General features: G+C 50.1%; 1 protein-coding gene across 4 annotated transcripts in view; it reads left to right on the forward strand.

Moving 5' to 3' along the window:
* Positions 1-17,956, forward strand: part of LOC138822707 (ubiquitin-like modifier-activating enzyme ATG7) — a 179,198-nt gene that overhangs the window by 137,357 nt on the left and 23,885 nt on the right. The window lies entirely within an intron of this gene.

Below are 17,956 nucleotides of genomic sequence, written 5' to 3' on the forward strand. Positions count from 1 at the left end.
GAACTGGAGTGAGAAGCTGGAGAGTTAGAGACGCTGATAGGTCCTCATGGATGGTACCCCAGGGGCTGGGAAAAACACGTGATCACATGCAGAAGTGACTAGGAAGATTTAAGTATCCAAATTACAAATAAACAAAAACTGCTAGACGTTTTTCTAAAGAGAATCTCCATCTTTCCTTTAGAAATATTCCACCTTGTAAAACCAAGGTTAAAAGTGCCCTTCTAAATTCAAATGGCTGGGCACCTTACCCGGGGGCATTCCCAGTGTGGTCTCAGGGCCGGGTCCTGCAGAGGTGAGACAGGCAGAGCAGCGTTAGTGCTGGCGACCGCTCTGTGGTCCCCTTCCCTGGGCACGGCTCTTGGGTATTATACACTTGCAACAGCCTGGATGATAAAACTCTCACTTCATTCTTGATTTGTTTCCATGTTTGAATCTGTGAGTGCAGAAAATGCTAAACAGCAGACCGAAATCTAAAGATCTGAAAAGTGCAGAAACACACACACACACACACACACACACACACACACACACACACCACACACAGGTGGTGATCTAATCAGTCTTATATGGAAGTTATGACTCATCCTACTTATTGAGCACAATTTTCAACTTGTGTACAAATAAAGTAAATCCCAATGTCCTGCTTCTCTTATGACTATAGTTTCTTATAGTATTTATTGTATGTACCTGAGCTATTTAAGTTCCAAGTATCTTTTTTTTTTTTGGTCCGTGTGGGGCTTGAACTCTGGGCCTCGGCACTGTCCCTTATTTCTTCAGCTCAAGGCTAGCTCTTTACCACTTGAGCCACATCGCCACTTCTGGCTTTTTCTGTTTATGTGGTGCTAAGGAATCGAACTCAGGGCCTCATGCATGCAAGGCAAGCATTCTACCACTGAGCCACCTTCCCAGCCCCTCCAAGTATCTTAAATGACTGAAGTCTTAGGGAGAAAACAGCTTCTGTGGATTTGTGTGTAGGTATTTGCACACGCACTCATTTTCAGCCGTGGGTGTTGGCTGCGGCCCAGCATTGCTTGGGAATCTAATCTTCTCAATGGCCAGCTCCAACATTGCCTGGCCCACAGCTTAGCTCATATACACTCGGTGCCAGTTTTCTTTTCATGTACTTGAAAGAGCAGTTCAGCATCCAGCAAACAAAACACCTGATCCACAGAAAAGGCTGCTGCCTTTCACAAAGCAAAATGGCTAGGCTCAGAACTAATTTTTCTTCAGGTGATCTGAGCTTAAATTAAATTAAATGTTGCAAGAGATGGCCGTGTTTGTATGAATCTCCGAAGTCAAAGGCTTGGCAGTCAAGTATTTTCATTTTATAGAGTTGTTCTTGGAAAGACTGAACAGTGAATGACAGCAGCATGCTTAAAACCAAGAGCTGACCCAGCACAAAACCCCAGCCCTGTGATGCCCCTCCCAGAGCCCACATGGCTCCTGGCGAGGCACCTCTCTGCCAGCCCAGACTCACGCACGTCCCCAGAGAAGGAAAGGAAAAGCTGTGGAATGGATACCGTAAAACAGACCAAGACAGCAGCAGTGAAGGAGGCTCAGTAAGAGAAAGCTAAGGGAGGCTGGCATGGTCCCTCCGTCGGCCTCTAACAGCTCAGCTACCTTCCCAGACAATGGCCTCTGTCTGACAGCTCGGCCAGCCCCCCTCTGACGGTGGCCTCCGTCTCGCCTGGCCCATTTAGGGCTCTCTTTGCCAGATTATAGAATAAAAAGCAGAGGGGCCATTTGTGTAGGTTTTCTGCATTGCCACGGAATCTGCCACAAGCCTTAGAAGCCATGCTGTCCTGAAAATACCGAGGAACCTTGCCTCTCCTCTAGCCTGGAAGTGATGCAGAAGACCTGTGAAATCTTGCTCACCAGGACTTGGATGGAATTCAGGTGTGAGTGGATCATGCCTGTAATCCCAGCTACTTGGGAGGCAGCCAGTGGGAATATTATAGTTTTGAGTCCAGCCAAGGGTAGTGAGTTAGAATCTCACATCAACAAATAAGCCAGGCATAATGGTTCATGCCTGTAATCCCAGCAACATGGGGAGGTGGAGGTAGATAGATTATGATCCCAGGACCACCCGGGCAAAAAATGTGAGACCTTGTCCAAAAAAAAATAACTAAAGAAAAAAGGGGAGGGGCTGGGAAGGTGGCTCAGTGGTAGAGCACTTGCCTTACATGCCTGAGACCCTGGGTTCGATTCCTCAGCACCACATAAGCAAAAAGAAAAAAGCCAGAAGTGGCACTGTGGCTCAAGTGGTAGAGTGCTGGCCTCGAGCTGAAGAGCTGAGGGACAGCGCCCAGGCCCAGAGTTCAGGCCCCACGACCAACAAAAGAAAAAAAAAAAAAGAAGGGGGGAGAAGGCTCAGGTGGGTAGCATACCTGCCCTGCAAGTGTGGGCCCTGAGCGCAAGCCCCGGTACCACCGTGGGCGGGGGAGAGAAAGAAGACATACAATCCAGACGTCAGTGAACTTCCATCACAAGGTCACTGCCAAGCGCCACCACAGGGTCAAAGCAAGCTCTCCTGGGAGAGGAGGGCCTGTCCCTGGGGAGAGCTCCACCAGTGGCCTGCAGAGCTGCTGTCCAGGCCCCTGCCCTCCCCCCCTGGTGCTAACACCTGCTCTCCGAAAAGAGTGAGGTCTGGGTCACAGCAGATGACTGCAGCTCATGCCAGGCGTGTAAACAAGTCATAAATTACTCTTAGTTCTTCTTGGCAGTGGCTGCCATCAGTCTTTAGTTATGGAAAAATATATCTTTTTAATCTGTCTTATTTATATTACACGATCGTTGATCTTCTCTGTGTGTGTGAGGCTGTGATCCTCTTGAGTGACATAAATTTCAGTTTTCCTCACCAAGCATTGTGCCACGTGCCCGTGACCACCGAGAGCAGGCAAGATCTGGAGGTCAGCAGGTGCCGAGGTCCAGTGAGGCGGGAAATGGAGCTGTGAAGATGGGTGTAATGTTTGCGCAGCGGGGTGAATGTGCACAGCGCCGCTGGGCTCCACCTGGTTAAAAGGAAGCCGAGTGGCGGTGCTGCTCACAGCTGTAATCGTTTCTAACGTGGGAAACGTGAGATGGAAGGATCAAGGGTGGTTAAAAGTCTGAGACACTCTGTCTTTGCACAGGGGAGCTGGACTGGGTGGGCCGGGGGCCAGGGGGCAGGAGACGATCCCAGCAAACAGCAGAAAGCTAAAAGTTTGCAGTGGTAGCTCAAATGGGTTTCCTATCCCAAAAACATGGATAGCAAGGCAGGGCTGGAGGGGTGAAGGAGCAGTGCTGGACCAACCTATCCGACAGAAGGCCACGAACTCAAACCCCAAAGCTACAAAAAGAAGGAAGAAAAAGAAAGAAGCCGGTTTAAATGGCAGCTTTTCTCAAGTATAATTCACCACGATTTTTTTTAAGTCAGTCCTTTCCTTTTTTTAAAAAAAATTTTTTTTTGGGGGGGGTCCGGTCGTGGGTCCTGAACTCTGGGCCTGGGCGCTGTCCCTCAGCTCTTCAGCTCAAGGCTAGCGCTCTACCACTTGAGCCACAGCACCACTTCTGGCTTTTTTCTGCTTATGTGGTGCTGAGGACTTGAACCCACGGCCTCATGCATGCAAGGCAAGCGCTCTACCACTGAGCCACCTTCCCAGCCCTCCTTTCCATTGTTTAACTGGACATTAATTACATATTTGCTGCACGGTGTCTTACATACACCTCTTAGCAAAACAGAGGCATACGTGTCTTACCACAGATGCCTGGATACTATTTGATAAGCAGATTATTATTATTTTAGATTTCTCCTACAATGGTATTATATAAGGTTTGCTTGGATGTTTTTGTTCTCTCTTGTTCTGTTTGTTTTTTGGGTGTACTGGGATTTGAACTCAGGGCAGATGCTCTGTCACTCGAGCCACTCCTCAAGTGTTTTACTCTATCTTCCCTGTAGACCTTCCAGCTCTTGCCTCACTAAAGTCTACCATCCTCCTACCCTCCTCTCCTGTGTAGCTGGAATTACAGGTATGCACTACCACTCCATGCTGTAGAATGTCTTTTTGTTACCAATATATCTTTTTACAACAGAAAGAACTCCTGCCAGTGAGCTCTGTAACCCTGGTCTGCGCACAGAGCTCAAACTGCCTGGCGGCCCAGGGTTCACAGCTCCCTTTTCTAGCACAGTGAGTGATGGCGCCCTCTCCCTTGGGCCCCAATGCCTGCCTCTCTGCCTTGGCTTCAGCCTCTGCCTAGGGCTGTTGACCGTGCGGGTTTGTTATCTTTGCAGGACCAGAGGGAGGGCACGGGCTGTGATAACTGTAGTTTGGTGCAGGGGGCCTAGAAGGCTGCAAGTTGATGCTGTCTGCCATGCCCCCCCCATGCCTGGGAGCGCTGTGACAGAGAAGGATGTGGAGAAGTGCCTGGGCCCCGCACACGCGCGTACACACACACACACACACACACACACACACACACACACACACACACACAGACACACACACACACACACACACACACACACACACACACACACACACACACACACCGGCACCTCTGTGCCTTGGGCCCTGCCCGCCTCTGAGCAGGGAAGTTCATGAGGGGATTGTTGATGCGGTGAGCGGCGTGGCCGCCCCAGAGCCCTGGCCGGGCGCCCGGGACAGCTGTGGAAACAGCCGGCTCCCTGTTTGCACTTGAGGCCCAAGCCCTCCCTGGCTCCCCCAGGACTTGCCACCTCTCTCTGGGACCCAGCCTCTTCCGCTGGGTGCCCGCCCCGCCCCGCCCCTCTCCTCTGGACACAGCCCAGGGGAGTCGCATGGCCTCTCCTTCCCCACGCTGCCCCTTCCCTCGGGGCCAGAGGGGTGGGTGGGCCGCGCATCAGGTCGGCCTGAGAGCTCAGCGCAGGTCGAAAGACTAGAAGACCCTCGTTGCTGTGAGGTCTCCTCACTGGCCCCAAGGCAACCACATCCTGGATTCCTGCCAACAGCTGAGTTCCCTGCCAGCCCTGGACACACAGCAGAAGGCCAGAGCCCACTGCGAGCCCGGCTCTCCACCCCCTCTTGCTGACCTTCTGAGGCTATGTCATTACACGCTGCTCAGTATACGAAGCTTCCGTGAGCTCTGTAACCCTTGTCTGTGCCCAGTGCTCTCTCGAGCTGAAGCCCAGGTTCCACAGCTCCCTTTTCTAGCACAGCGAGTGATGGAGCCCTCTGCCTCCAGCCTAGCGCCTGCCTGTCTGCTGGGTGACTCCGCAGCGCCTGGCCGGTCCTCCAGAGCTAACCTCTCACCTCTAGGCGGGCCCCAGGGAGCTTCTTCTCTCACCGAATGCCCACCTCTCAGATGCGTTACAGCTCAAGTCCACGTGAAGGCTGGGGCATGGCTCAGTGGCCCTGGACTCAAAGATCTAACCTCAATCTGTGGCTGTTGTGACAAAAACCATAGTGGTCATCACAGAAGCGCCTTTCCTGCCCTTCCTCTCCCCACCCTGCTCCCAGGATGTCGCCTCTCATCTCTGCTCAGCCATGTTCGGCTCCAGAATTGGAGAAAAGAGAGAAACCAACACCGGGGCACCTGGGTCCTGTGTCCCAGGGCCCCCACGTCGTGCCGAGGTTTGCCACGGCGCCAAGTGTGGTTGAGAGTTCTCCCGGCACACCTCTGCCTGCCACAAAACCCAGGTGGTGTTAGATGTGCCTGGGGCAGAAGACTTGTCCCACAGCGCTCCCTCACAACCGGTCCTGGGGCCAGGCGGCACCGCCCCAGGGGAGCGATGGAAGTTCAGCAGGAGGTGCACAGAAGCCCACCTTGGATTGCACTGACCGCAAGTCCTCCTGTTACAAGTGGAGTTACAGGGCTGGGAAGGTGGCTCAGTGGTGGAGTTACAGGGCTGGGAAGGTGGCTCAGTGGTGGAGTTACAGGGCTGAGAAGGTGGCTCAGTGGTGGAGTGCTTGCCTAACATGCATGAAACCCTGGTTTCCACTCTTCAGTATCACATACACGGAAAAAGCTGGAAGTGCACTGTGATTTAAATGGTAGAGTGCTAGCCTTGAACACAGAGAGGCTCAGGGATGGTGGGCAGGCCCTGAGTTCAAATCCCAGGACAAGAAGAATTAGAGGAAGGAGGAGGAGGAGGAGGAGGGAAGAAAGGAAAGAAAGAAAGAAAAAGAGTTTACTGTTTATCCTACAGTAAACATATCTGCAAGGAGCAATTATACTGACACTGGAGCTAGACGGGAAGTCAGAGGACCCACAGATGCTATCTGCCTTGATGCGGTGGTTTCTACACACCACTCTGTGGCCAAGCAGGACGGACTCTCCAATAGAGTAGGAAGAACTTGTTACAGACATGTTTATTCCTGCATTGTCTTCCCAGAGTTCTGAGGGCCAAAGAAAGGGGGTTGAGGGAAAGAGAAAGAAAGTGTAGACAGCAGCAAACAGACTGTGTCATTGCTTTGGAGCTGTTGTCAAAGCATTTCTAGACGGGGTAGAATTTGGTGAAACTCCAGATTTGGGTATGAGCATTATATGCATTGTATTGCACAAAGTACAAGTTGCAGCCGGAAGGAAAGGAGAGTGGCCAAAATGATTGTCTTTTTTTGTTTGTTTGTCGGTCATAGGGCTTGAACTCTGGGCCTGGGTGCTGTCCCTCAGTGCTCTACCACTTGAGCCACAGCGCCACTCCCGGCTTTTTTCTTATGTGGTGCTGAGGAATGGAACCCAGGGCCTCGTGCATGCGAGGCAAGCACTCTCCCACTGAGCCACCTTCCCAGCCCCGATTATGTCTTAAAACTGTTGTTCTGGGCTTTTGTTTTAAATCCAAGCTTTTGATGAGCACAGAACTGGCACATAGAAAAATGCAGGGATGATACTAAGCCAGAAAGAGGATTACTAAAACGGGATCCACGGAGGCCTTGCAGAGCAGAGTCCGAACGGGCAGCATGCCGCAGGCACAGGGTAGGTAGCTCTGCCCTGAGACGTGCCCAGGAGTGCTGGTGGCCACACAGGCCTGAGCCGCCTGTGAGGAGAGGGTGTGGATGGCCATGGGGTGAAGGGTAGTCTGGGTAACCAGAACCTTGGCAAGTAGCTTCAGCGCCAGCGACCTCACCTGAAGTTGGTAGGGGACGTGGAGAAGCAGGACCAGAGGGACATTCTCGTGTGCAAGAATGGTCATCTGGTGGAGAAGAGAAGACCAAAGGGAGGCCGGTGTCCGCCCTCAGGACCATGGAGGGTTCTCTCCCACTCAGAGCGGAGGCCAGAGAAGGCAATGCAGGGCCTGGAGGGTCACAGGGAGACACAGCCTTGGGCTTTACCAGACCAAGACGTGGGGCGCAGGAGACCGAGCGCAGACACAGGCACGGAGCACTCATCACCAGCCCTTCCCCTCAATGCCCATGTGCACAGACGCCTCCGACTGTCAGATTACAGTCTTTCATAGACTGCTGTCTGAACATATAATTGTAAAAGTTGTAATGCCGGGCGCCGGTGGCTCACGCCTGTCATCCTAGCTACCCAGGAGTCTGAGATCTGAGGATGGCGGTTCAAACCCAGCCTGGGCAGAAAACTGGACGTGGCGCTGTGGCTCAAGTGGTAGAACACTCACCTTGAGCTGCAGAGCTCAGGGACAGCTCCTGGCCCAGAGTTCAAGCCCCATCACCAAAAAAAAAAAAAAAAAAAAGTCAATAGCAATGCCATTATAATTTGAACATCATCATCAGAATACTTCACGAGGGGAGGTTTGGAGCAGATGGCCTGGAAGGGGCCTCCCGGTCCTGAAGTCTCTGTTTTTAGGTGCTCAGGTGAACAAAGCAGGCAGTGCTGGCTTGGTGGGGCTCTGGTCAAGTGACCGTGGCCTGGGTAGAGGCCAGCATGGGCCTAGGTCTTAAACTCAGGAGAACTAAGCAGCATGGATGATTGCAGGGTGGAAGGTAGGGATGTTGGGGGCGAGAGGGTAGGGATTGACAAGTAGTAATGAGAGGGACATGAGCGTGGAGCACACCACAAGTGGTGGGCAGACCCTGAGCGGGAGCTGGTGGACGGAGCCGCAGCCTCTGTCAGCCGGGGCCGCTGCAGGTTTTCCGGGGTGGGGAGAGGTGCTTAGTGCCACCGAGAGATGAGGCTCTGAAGCTCTCGCACCCTGGCACTCCGCTCAGGCAGTCTCCCGAGAGGGACGGGAGTGGCGGAGACCCCGGGAGATGCCAGCCCCTGGGCCAAGCCCCTCAGTAACCGCTCCCGCCGCCGGAGGCCCAGGCGGTTTCCCAAGGAATCAGAGCCTTCCTGGGAGAGGCAGAACCAGCCTCAGTGGCCCCGCGGCGTCGGGCCTTGCCTCTCTCCCTCTGCGTCCCCGATGGCCTCCGGTGCCACATTTCCACTGTGCTGCCTTCCACACGCACGGTGGGCTCAGCCCCTGCCCTCCGTGTGCTCAGAGCACGTCTTCAACGCTCCACGGTAACCCTCCGTGTGCACACAGCCGGGCACACAGCCGGCCGGCAGCCCGGGGACCCTCACCGCATCATGGTTTTTGCTAGTGCAGCACACGTGTGCATCTCCAGCCATCTTCCATGGCCTAAATGTGGGCTGGAGGCTGAGGGAAGGGGGGCCCGTGGCATGGGGTGAGGGCAGAGCTGGGCTCTGGGCAGGAGGATGCCCAGGCTCCCGCCGTCCCCCCTTCCAGGCCCCCCCCCCCCCCACAGCCTTCATAGAGAAAGGGCTGGGCCCCGGCGAGGCCAAGGCAAACAGGATGCAGCGCCCACCCCGGTGCGGGGGTCACTTCCTGATCCTGAATGGGCTGCTGACCTGTGAGGAGGGCGGGAGGCACGGCAGTGTTTGAACAAGCTCACGGAGGGAAATGATCCTGCAAGTTTCCCAGGGATAAGAGAAAGCCCCTTCCCCCTCTCCACCCCCACCCCTTCCCCACATCCTGCCGCGGCAGACCAAGCACAGCCCACCTGCTGCAGAAAAGCTGTGCCACGGGGCTGGCCTCTGCCCACCAGCTCATCCCTACCCAGGGCTGCCACCCAAAGGCACCAGGGCCTATCAGAGACTGCTCGCCGGGGCTTAGACTCCTGAGGGCCCGGAAATGGGTGGCGTGCTTGCCTGGCCGGGGCACGGCCCTCATTTTGGTCCCCAGCACCACAAAACATTAAGTGACTTTTTTTTAAAAGCTCACGCAACTCTTCATTAAACCCTGACATTTTGTAACCCGTCGCAGTGGGAGTCTAAATACTGGCTTGTTTGATCTCAAACCCAGTGTGGGGAAAGAGTCATGGGGATTTCATAGGCTACTTCTTTTTTTAGTTTTTTTTTATTGTGATCATAAAGGTGATGTACAGAGACGTTTCGGTTACATAAGTCAGGTAAAGACTACATTTTTGGACAGTGCTATCCCTGGCCTCACTCCCGGCTTTTCCCTCCCAGCCCCACCCACAAGTTGCGCAGTTCATTTGCTATAACATAGTGTCTAGCAAGTACCACGGCTGCGTTCTGTTCACCCTTTGTCCCTCCATGTCTGTGCCTCCCCTTACCCTCCCAAAGACAGATAAATGAGCAAACAAGACAAGAAGGAAAGAAAACAACACCAAAAAGCCTTCCTGCTTCTGTTTCTTGGAGTTCATTTTGATCACTACTTTCTGTGATCAGAGGCACACACGCATCGTGCCTTTGTGTTTCTCCCCTGAGAGAACCTTCTTTGGTCTCACTGCGTTGGGGTGCCTCGAATCCTCAGGCTAGTAATGTGCATTGCATGAGCATGTCTCAGGAAGCTGGGAACAGAAAAACAGTAGTCACTGGCATTTAAAACAAAACAATCCTGGGCCATGCATGATGGCAAGATACCTGTTGTTCCAGCCACTTGGGAGGCAGCCAGGAGGGCTTCGTGAGCCCAGGAGTTAGAGGCCAGCCTGGACTACATAGCAAGTCCGAATCTCAGGTGGAAAAAAAAAATTTAAATTCCTAGGAGATTGCTAAGGTGATATCTGATGCAATCTATTATTTCTTGTCTTCGTAATATATAAAGTTCTAAATGTGTTATCCTCTCCACTGCCTCGCCTGATCGCTGCATTTCGATACTCTTTCTCGATTCTGGTTGCCCAGAGCTGCGCCATCCCTCGTGAAGTGAAGCGGGAGTGAGGGTTTCCTCTCGGGGGGCTGTGTGCGGGCTGCGGCTGAGAGACGGCCTTGATTTACAGGCCTCTTTGGTTCTCGAAGTCTCTCTCGCCATTCCTGTCTGTTGTATATATTCACTGCTATTTTAGTCCTAATAGCCTACAGGACCCAGATTATGATATCTTAATAACACACAGCCCTTTGTTGACCTAAGTGAAAATATTGGCATGAGATATGAAAACCACAGTCTTGGCTCTACTTATCGGTGCACAGAATGACTTGATCTGACTCATCAGGTAGGCGGGCACCTTCAGTGTTAGGATTCTTCCCTTCTTGTCATCAAACCCTCATTTTTAAAATGAAGTTGAAGCTTAGGACCACTCTTTGAGTTCAAGTTGGGACTCAACACCAGATGTCCCGACTGATTCAGTACTTTTTCCCGTTCCATGACAAGCCTCTCCATGCATACACATAAACATATATGCACATCTTTTTTTTTTTTAATGTACCTTCCTGGAATCAGGGCTGTGATCTCCAAGCAGAGTTTCTACAAACTTGATTTCTGTGTGCTCCAGGTAAAGAGAACTTGAAAACAGTCATTTTCCCAGCACAGTCGAGGGTGGGATTCCCGCTGGGAGCGGTCTCTGGCAGCAGGCCCCTTGGACTTGCCTGTGTGGAGGTTTCAGGAGTGCATTTTTACACTTGGATGGAGGCAGTGGGCATGTAGGATGGTCCTGAGAAGAAAACGGTGCAGGCTTCCTGGTGGTGCTGGTGTCGTACATGTGGGAGAGCATGTCTGTGGAATCCTCTTCATAAATAACTTGTTTCTCCTGCCACCAGAGAGTGTCCAGCACTGGGGCTGAAATTTAGCCCAAGAAGCCTCTGATAGGGCTGGGAATGTGGCTTAGTGGTAGAGTGCTTGCCTTGCATGCATGAAGCCCTGGGTTCCATTCCTCGATACCATATAAATAGAAAAGTCAGAAGTAGCACTATGGCTCAAGCGGTAAGAGTACTAGCCTTGAGTAAAAGAAGCTCAGACACAGTGCCCAGGTCCTGAGGTCAAGCCCCAGGAATGGCACCAAAAAAAAAAAAAAAAAAAAAAGCCCCTGATAAGATCCTGGATAGGGGCTGGGAAGGTGGCTCAGTGGTAGAGCGCTTGCCTTGCATGCATGAGGCCCTGGGTTCGATTCCTCAGCACCACATACGCAAAAAAGAAAAAAACTTGGAAAAAAATTATATTAAGTAAAGTAAGCCAGGCCCAAAGAAACATAGGTCCCATGGTTTCCCTTATTTACAATAACTAGTATATGTCCAAGTAAAAGCAGAAAAGGTCAGATAAGTTGATGTTAGAAGAATGAACCCCAAGATAAGTATTCAAATGTTTTTTTTGTTTTTTTTCCTTTCATGCATTTGTTTCTATCATATTTATAAGATGATTTCTATGTTGCTTTGTATGTCCCTCCCCCACAGTAACCCATACTTTCACTGTATTTGATGTTGGTATAATTTGTGGAGGGGAAGAGAAAAAAAACAAATCGTTTAACTAGGAATACAGGTGGACCCATTGCAACAATGATGTACAAGCTGTTATGTTGAAAAACGAACTTAACAACTTTGGGGGGATGGGGGGAGGATTGGGTATGGGGAGGGGGAGGAGTATGGGAAGGGATGGGAAGGGGAAACAACGAGGAGGCAACAATGCTTGATAAGAAGTGTACTCGTTATCTTGCCCGTGTAATTGTAACTCCTCTGTACGGTATTCTCACAATTAAAAAGAAAAAGAAAAAAGCTGGAAGTGGCACTGTGGCTCAAGTGGTAGAGCACTAGCCTTGAGCTGAAGAGCTGAGGGACAGCGCCCAGGCCCAGAGTTCAGGCCCACAACCGGATCCCAAAAAAAAGATGGTGGATATCAGTCCCTTGCCAAATAGTTTCTCTTGTCCTGGACACTGCTCTGCCTTCTGCGGAGTGCTTCCCTGGCTAGTAGATGCTTTTCCATTTGATGAGATCTCATCTGCCTCCTTTTGCTTTTGTTTCCAATGCTTTGGGCATCTCGTCCAAAGTATGTTCATCTACTCCTGTGCCCTGCAGTGTCTTCCCTATGGTCTTTAATCCATTTTGAGTTTATTTTATTTATTTATTTTTGGGTCCAGTCGTGGGCCTGAACTCTGGACCTGGGTGCTGGCCTTCAGCTCAAGGCTAGCACTCTACCACTTGAGCCTCAGCACCACTCGGCTTTTTTTTTTCTGCTTATGTGGTGCTGAGGAATCGAACCCAGGGCCTCATGCATGCAAGGCAAGTGCTCTACTACTGAGCCACCTTCCCAGCCCTTGAGTTGATTTTATAACTAAAGAGGTAGATTGGGCTAGTTTCATTCTTCTGCATTCTTCTACTCAACTTTCTCAGGATCAATTGATCAGAGAGCTGATCTCCACTGCATGTTAGCACCTTTGAAATCTGTGGTTGGTTGCAGTTGGTAGGTTTACTTCTAGTCTGGCTGTTCTGTTCTGTTGGCTGTGTGTGTGTGTGTGTGTGTGTGTGTGTGTGTGTGTGTGTGTGTGTGTGTGTGTGTGTGTGTGTGTGTGTGTGTGTGTGTGTGTGTGTGTGTGTGTGTGTGTGTGTGTGTGTGTGTGTGTGTGTGTGTGTGTGTACCATGCTGTTGTGATTTCTGGTTTTGAAGTTGGGTGGTATTAATGCTTGCTGTTTTTGCTCAAGATGGCTTTGACTGCCGGGGTTTTGGTGGTTTGACATGAAGATTTGGATTGCTTCTTCTAGTTCTGTGAAGAATGCCATTTGTTTTTGGCAACAGCAGCCAGCTTTCTGTTACCAGAAGAAAGTACTTGAGATAATTAACTCTTTCTCACTTAACATTTTATTAGCACCTATCAGTTTTACAAAAGGTTTCATTGTGGTATTTCCATGCATGCATTGTAATTAATGTGCTTTGATCCTATTCACCTCCTGGGTTAGTCCTTCTATCTCTCCTGCCCCTTTTCCCCATTTTCAAAGGGATCTCTGGGTTCTGTGCCCACATATATGTGTCAGGTACTTAGATCACATTCCCCCCACCTCCCTGTCTTTTCGCTCTCCTCCTCTCATTGGTTCCCCCTCTCCCCACCAAAGAAGCAATCCCCTTCACATTCATCTCATTTCTTTACTTCTTTTTTTTAATTTTTAATTTTATTTATTTATTCTTTTTTGTCAGTCCTGGGGCTTGAACTCTGGGCCTGGGCGCTGTCCCTCAGCTCTTCGGCTCTGGTCTAGTGCTCCACCACCTGAGCCACTTCCACTTCCAGCTTTTGTCTGCTTATGTGTTGAGGAATCGAACACAGGGCCTCATGCATGCGAGGCAAGCATTCTACCACTGAGCCACCTTCCCAGCCCTCTTTTTTTTTTTTTTTTTTTTTTAGTGTCTAGATTCCACTGTGACAGAAACATGCAATATTTGCCTTTCTGATTCTGGCTTATTTTACTTAAAATGGTGGATGATTTTCACCCATTTTCCTGCAGACACTATCATTGGATTCTTCTTTGTGGCTGAATAGTACTCCATTGTGTCTATGACCACATTTTCTTTTCCCATTCATCAGTCACAGGGCACCTAGGCTGGTTGCACAGTTTAGTTATTGTGATTATGGCACAGTAAACGTGGATGTACGGTATCTATATTGTATGCTGACTTACCTTCCCTCAGATATATGCCCAGGAGTGGGACAGCAGGTCATATGCTCATTATATTCGTAGTTTCTTGAGGAGCCGCCATATTGATTTCCATAGTGTCTGCCCTGGTTCACATCTCACAACAGTGAATAGTGTCTTCCCACACACCCCCCACATCCTCTTAGAATTTGATCTTGTTTTCTTAATTCTTGTTTTCTTGTTTCCCCATTTTTACTGGGATGAGAAGGACGCTTAATGTTGTTTTGATTTTTATTTCTTTGTGGCTAAAGAAATTGAATATTTCTCCAAGTATTTAGTGGACATTTGTACTTTTTTGAGAACTCTTTATTTGGCCATTTATTAATTGGTTGTTTTAGATGTTTATAATTTTCTGTGTTCTTTAAACATTCTGCATATTAATTCTTCGTCAGATGGATAGCTGGCAAAGATTTTTTTCCCATTCTGTGATCATTGTTTCCTTTGATGTACAGAAATTTATAATTCGATGCTGTTGCATCTGGCTTTTGTTGTCATTTCTGTTGTACTGGGGCTTGAACTCATGTTCTGGAGTTTGCTTAGAAAGCATTCTGTCACTTGAGCCAGGCCTTCAGTATTTTTGCTTTTAATGTTTTTTGTTTTCTTTTGCTTTGGGTTTTTTTTTTTTTAATTCAGGTAGTGTATTGCATTTTTGTTCTGGCCTGCTTCAGATTGCAATCCTGCTCCTTTTTCCTACCTAGTAGCTGGGATTACAGGCATGTGCCACCACATTCACCCCTCATGTGTCAATTAATGCTGCCCTTTCCTAAGCTGTAGGAGTCCCATTGATTCTGCTTTTAGCTTCATGTTTTCCTTATTTGCAGTAATTCTATAGTTTCAGTTCTTGCATTAACGTCTTTGTTTCATTTTAAACTGATGGCTCTACAGGGCAAAACAGGGGCATCTAGGTTGAGTCTCATATATTTGGTTATCAAGTTCCCTGACATCATTTGTTGAAAAGGACATCTTTTTTTCCAATGTATGTCTTTGACACCCCTGTTGAAAAATCAAAGCACTTTCCCATAGTCTAGGCTCACTTCTGAGACTTCTTTCTATGGTCTCTGTGCCTATTTTTGTTCCAATGCCATACTGTTTTGGTTACTATGGTTCTAGTCAACCTTTCAGCCATGCACCAGCGTTGAGCACAAAGAAGCTCAGGAACAGTTCCCAGGCCATGAGCTCAAGCACTGGGACCGGCAAAAAAAAAAACTATCTCTGCCACTGCTTGGTTCATCACAAAAAATTGTTGTTGTTGTTGTTGTTTCCAAACATGCTATTTACTCTCAGGTGCTTTGTAAACCTTCGAAACTAAAGCTGGGATCAATAGAAGAGTCTCATTCGCTGTGAACAGGCCCCCACCAGTAATGATGACATATGGTGTATCTGAGCTAATATTCCCCCAGTTCTTACATGTGCATGGAGTGCCCTGCCACACTAACTTGTTAACACGGAGCATTCTGGTGAGCAACCAAAATGTGTTTATTCCTTCTAAAAGTGAACTCAGTGTGCCAGGATCTGCACGTGGAGGGCTCAGCAAAAACATGAAGCTAGGTGTGTGATCCTGTTCCCAATGGCCAGTGCTCTGCGTGTGAGTATGAAAGTAGGAGGCAGGTTTTCCAAATAAACAGAGCCTTGAACACATGCCCTTTAAAGTTTAAAACAACAAGCCTGTGGATTGTATAGGCCTTCAACTTTTTCAGAGTGCTTTAAGCACCTTAACTCTGTTTTAATAAAAAGCTCAGGCCATAGGTTATTTGGTGTGGTTTTGGGGACGGTTTTGGTGTGGTTTTTTCCTTCTTCGTCTTCTTCCCAAGTTAGGTAAGTAAGCAGTTGTGACACAGCTCCACATGGCCGGTAACCATAGGTTTGAACGGCAGTACCTACAGGCCAGTGTGGTTTGCTTCTGCTGGCAGGAGGCGGACAGAGCTGTTCCAAACTCAGAGCGTGCTTAGAGTGACAGGCAGGCCTCCTGGACAGCCGGCTACTTCCATGAAGACGTTTTTCTGATGTAACATGAGTGTTGCCTTTTTCTTTTGTTTTCTTTTTTTCTTTCCTTTTCTTTCTTTCTTTTTTTTTTTTTGGAGGTAATGGGGCCTGAAGTCTAGGCCTGGGCGCTGTCCCTCAGCTCTTCAGCTCAAGGTTCACACTCTACCACTGGAGCCACAGTGCCACTTCCAGCCTTTGCTGCTTCTGTGGTGCTGAGGAATCGAACCCAGGGCGTCAGGCATGCGAGGCAAGCGCTCTACCACGGAGCCACCTTCCCAGCCCCGAGTGTTGCCTTTTTCTTTGGGTGGCCGGAGTGTGCTGAGCAGCAGACCCCAGGTCTTCATAGCCCCTCAAATCCTCTACAGATTCCTTCACATACCACAGAATAGCCAAGTTTGCTGACACATTTTTTGCATTTTATGAGCCTTACTAATGGCCTTAAAATAAGTGACATTGTAGGGTTTGCTGAATTATGGATGCTTTTTATTTAGTCATAGGGCCACAGTTGTTCTGTGCCTTTGCTCTTGGCAAAACCCCCCACATCCATCTCTAATTTAAAAATGTGATTCACTAGGAAAATATGATTGCATTAATCAAATTCATTTAAGAGCCAACTTTTCAGGAACCCATCTATTTCTGTAAAGCGAGAGCCATGTATAAATGTCCTGTTTGGTGCCAGCACTCAGCTTTTCCCTGACTCAGTTGCTCCAGTGGCCTTTCAGTTGTCCCCCCATAAATCAGGCCCTCTGCCTGTGAGGATTACTTACCGGGTCTGGTGATTCTTGCCAGGGCTCTGATAGTGACCGCGGCCTGATATAAATAGGCTAGGATTCACCACTGGCTATTTTCATAACCAGGGCTTTCTAAGTTGATTTCTCTGAACCCAGACGGATTTCTTCCCAGCAGCTTCTGCTGTTTTCCTCCACCACACGGAGAATCTTTCCCTCTCCCTCTCCCCCCCTTTCCCCTCCCCCAGCCAGCTGGTGTCTGCAGAAATTAGAAGGAAGGTGAGTGCCTGGGGGAGTTCCATGGAATCACGTATCTTCGCCCCGCTGAGTATCATCTTTCTCTCATCCACCCTGAAAATGGCACACACCCCGGGATCTGAGCGGGAGCAGCTTTGTCTAAAGTAGACCTGTACCAGTTCCTAATCGGGGGCCGTCTACCTTCCCATCTGAATGTGTGTTTCACAGCATCTCCTCTCCTCAGTCTCAGTAAGTGTGCCCCACTGCAGTGAAAAATAACTTCTAAGTGGTGTGGCGGCGGCGATGGAGCCGGCCGGCCTGGCTCCCCTAGGGCAAGGCCTCCTAGAGGCCCTGGCCAGCCCCACCCAGCGGCTGGCTCCAAGCTCCACCCCCCCCCCCCCCCCCCCCAGCACCGTGAGGCGCCTGGAAGGGGCCCGGGAGGGGCCCTTCCTTCAAAACTTTCCCAGGTTTTCTTGCTGAAAACAGCACATTCTCGACAGGAAACCAGCTGATTCTGCTCTCTTTTTCACCTTGTGTTTTTCTGACCACACTGTCCTTGGCAGTCAGACTTGTAGGCTGGGGGGAGGGGGGGGCTGATAGCGTGAAGTGTAAACGTTTACGTTGGCCAGCGTCTGCCACTTGCAGCCCTCACTCTGGGTGTCCGCCAGCAGCTGTGGCCTCACCCACCCCCGGGTCCTGAGTGTCTCCCTAACTTGACACCCAGCTTGCTTTTCCATTGTCCCCTGACCTCTGCCCCCCATGACTACCAACAGTCAAGGAGACCTTCTGTAGACTCTGAGTCACCCTACCTCCACTCTCCACAGGCCCCCGGGCCAGGAGTTGTAGCCCAGCCTCACATCTCCTGTGATCCAGCATCTCGGAGACAAAACCAGGAGGACTCTTGAGTTCAAGGCCAGCCTGGGTGTACACAGAAAGACCCTGTCTCAAAAAACAAAAAGAAAAAAAAAAGCCAGGTCACCAATCCTGTCAGTCCTGAGCTTCAGTTCTGCTGTGCCCAGAACTGCCTTCCTTCCACCCGGAGGAAGTGAGTGAGAGTACGGGCACAGAGCTCGCGGCGGCAGCAGGAGTGCAAAGCAGCGGCTGCTCTTGTGGGGCATCCATTGTGTCGCAGGCACCAGGCTTCAGGTGGCAGCCTCCTGTGGGCCTGCAGCTCCTCCAGTGTGTTAGGAAAGCCAGGCTAAACAGATGAATTGACTCAGCACCAGCGGCTCACG

This window comes from Dipodomys merriami, unplaced genomic scaffold (assembly GCF_024711535.1).
Source record: "Dipodomys merriami isolate MVZ:Mamm:240054 unplaced genomic scaffold, mDipMer1.0.p SCAF_114, whole genome shotgun sequence".
In the NCBI taxonomy this organism is placed as follows: Eukaryota; Metazoa; Chordata; class Mammalia; order Rodentia; family Heteromyidae; genus Dipodomys; species Dipodomys merriami.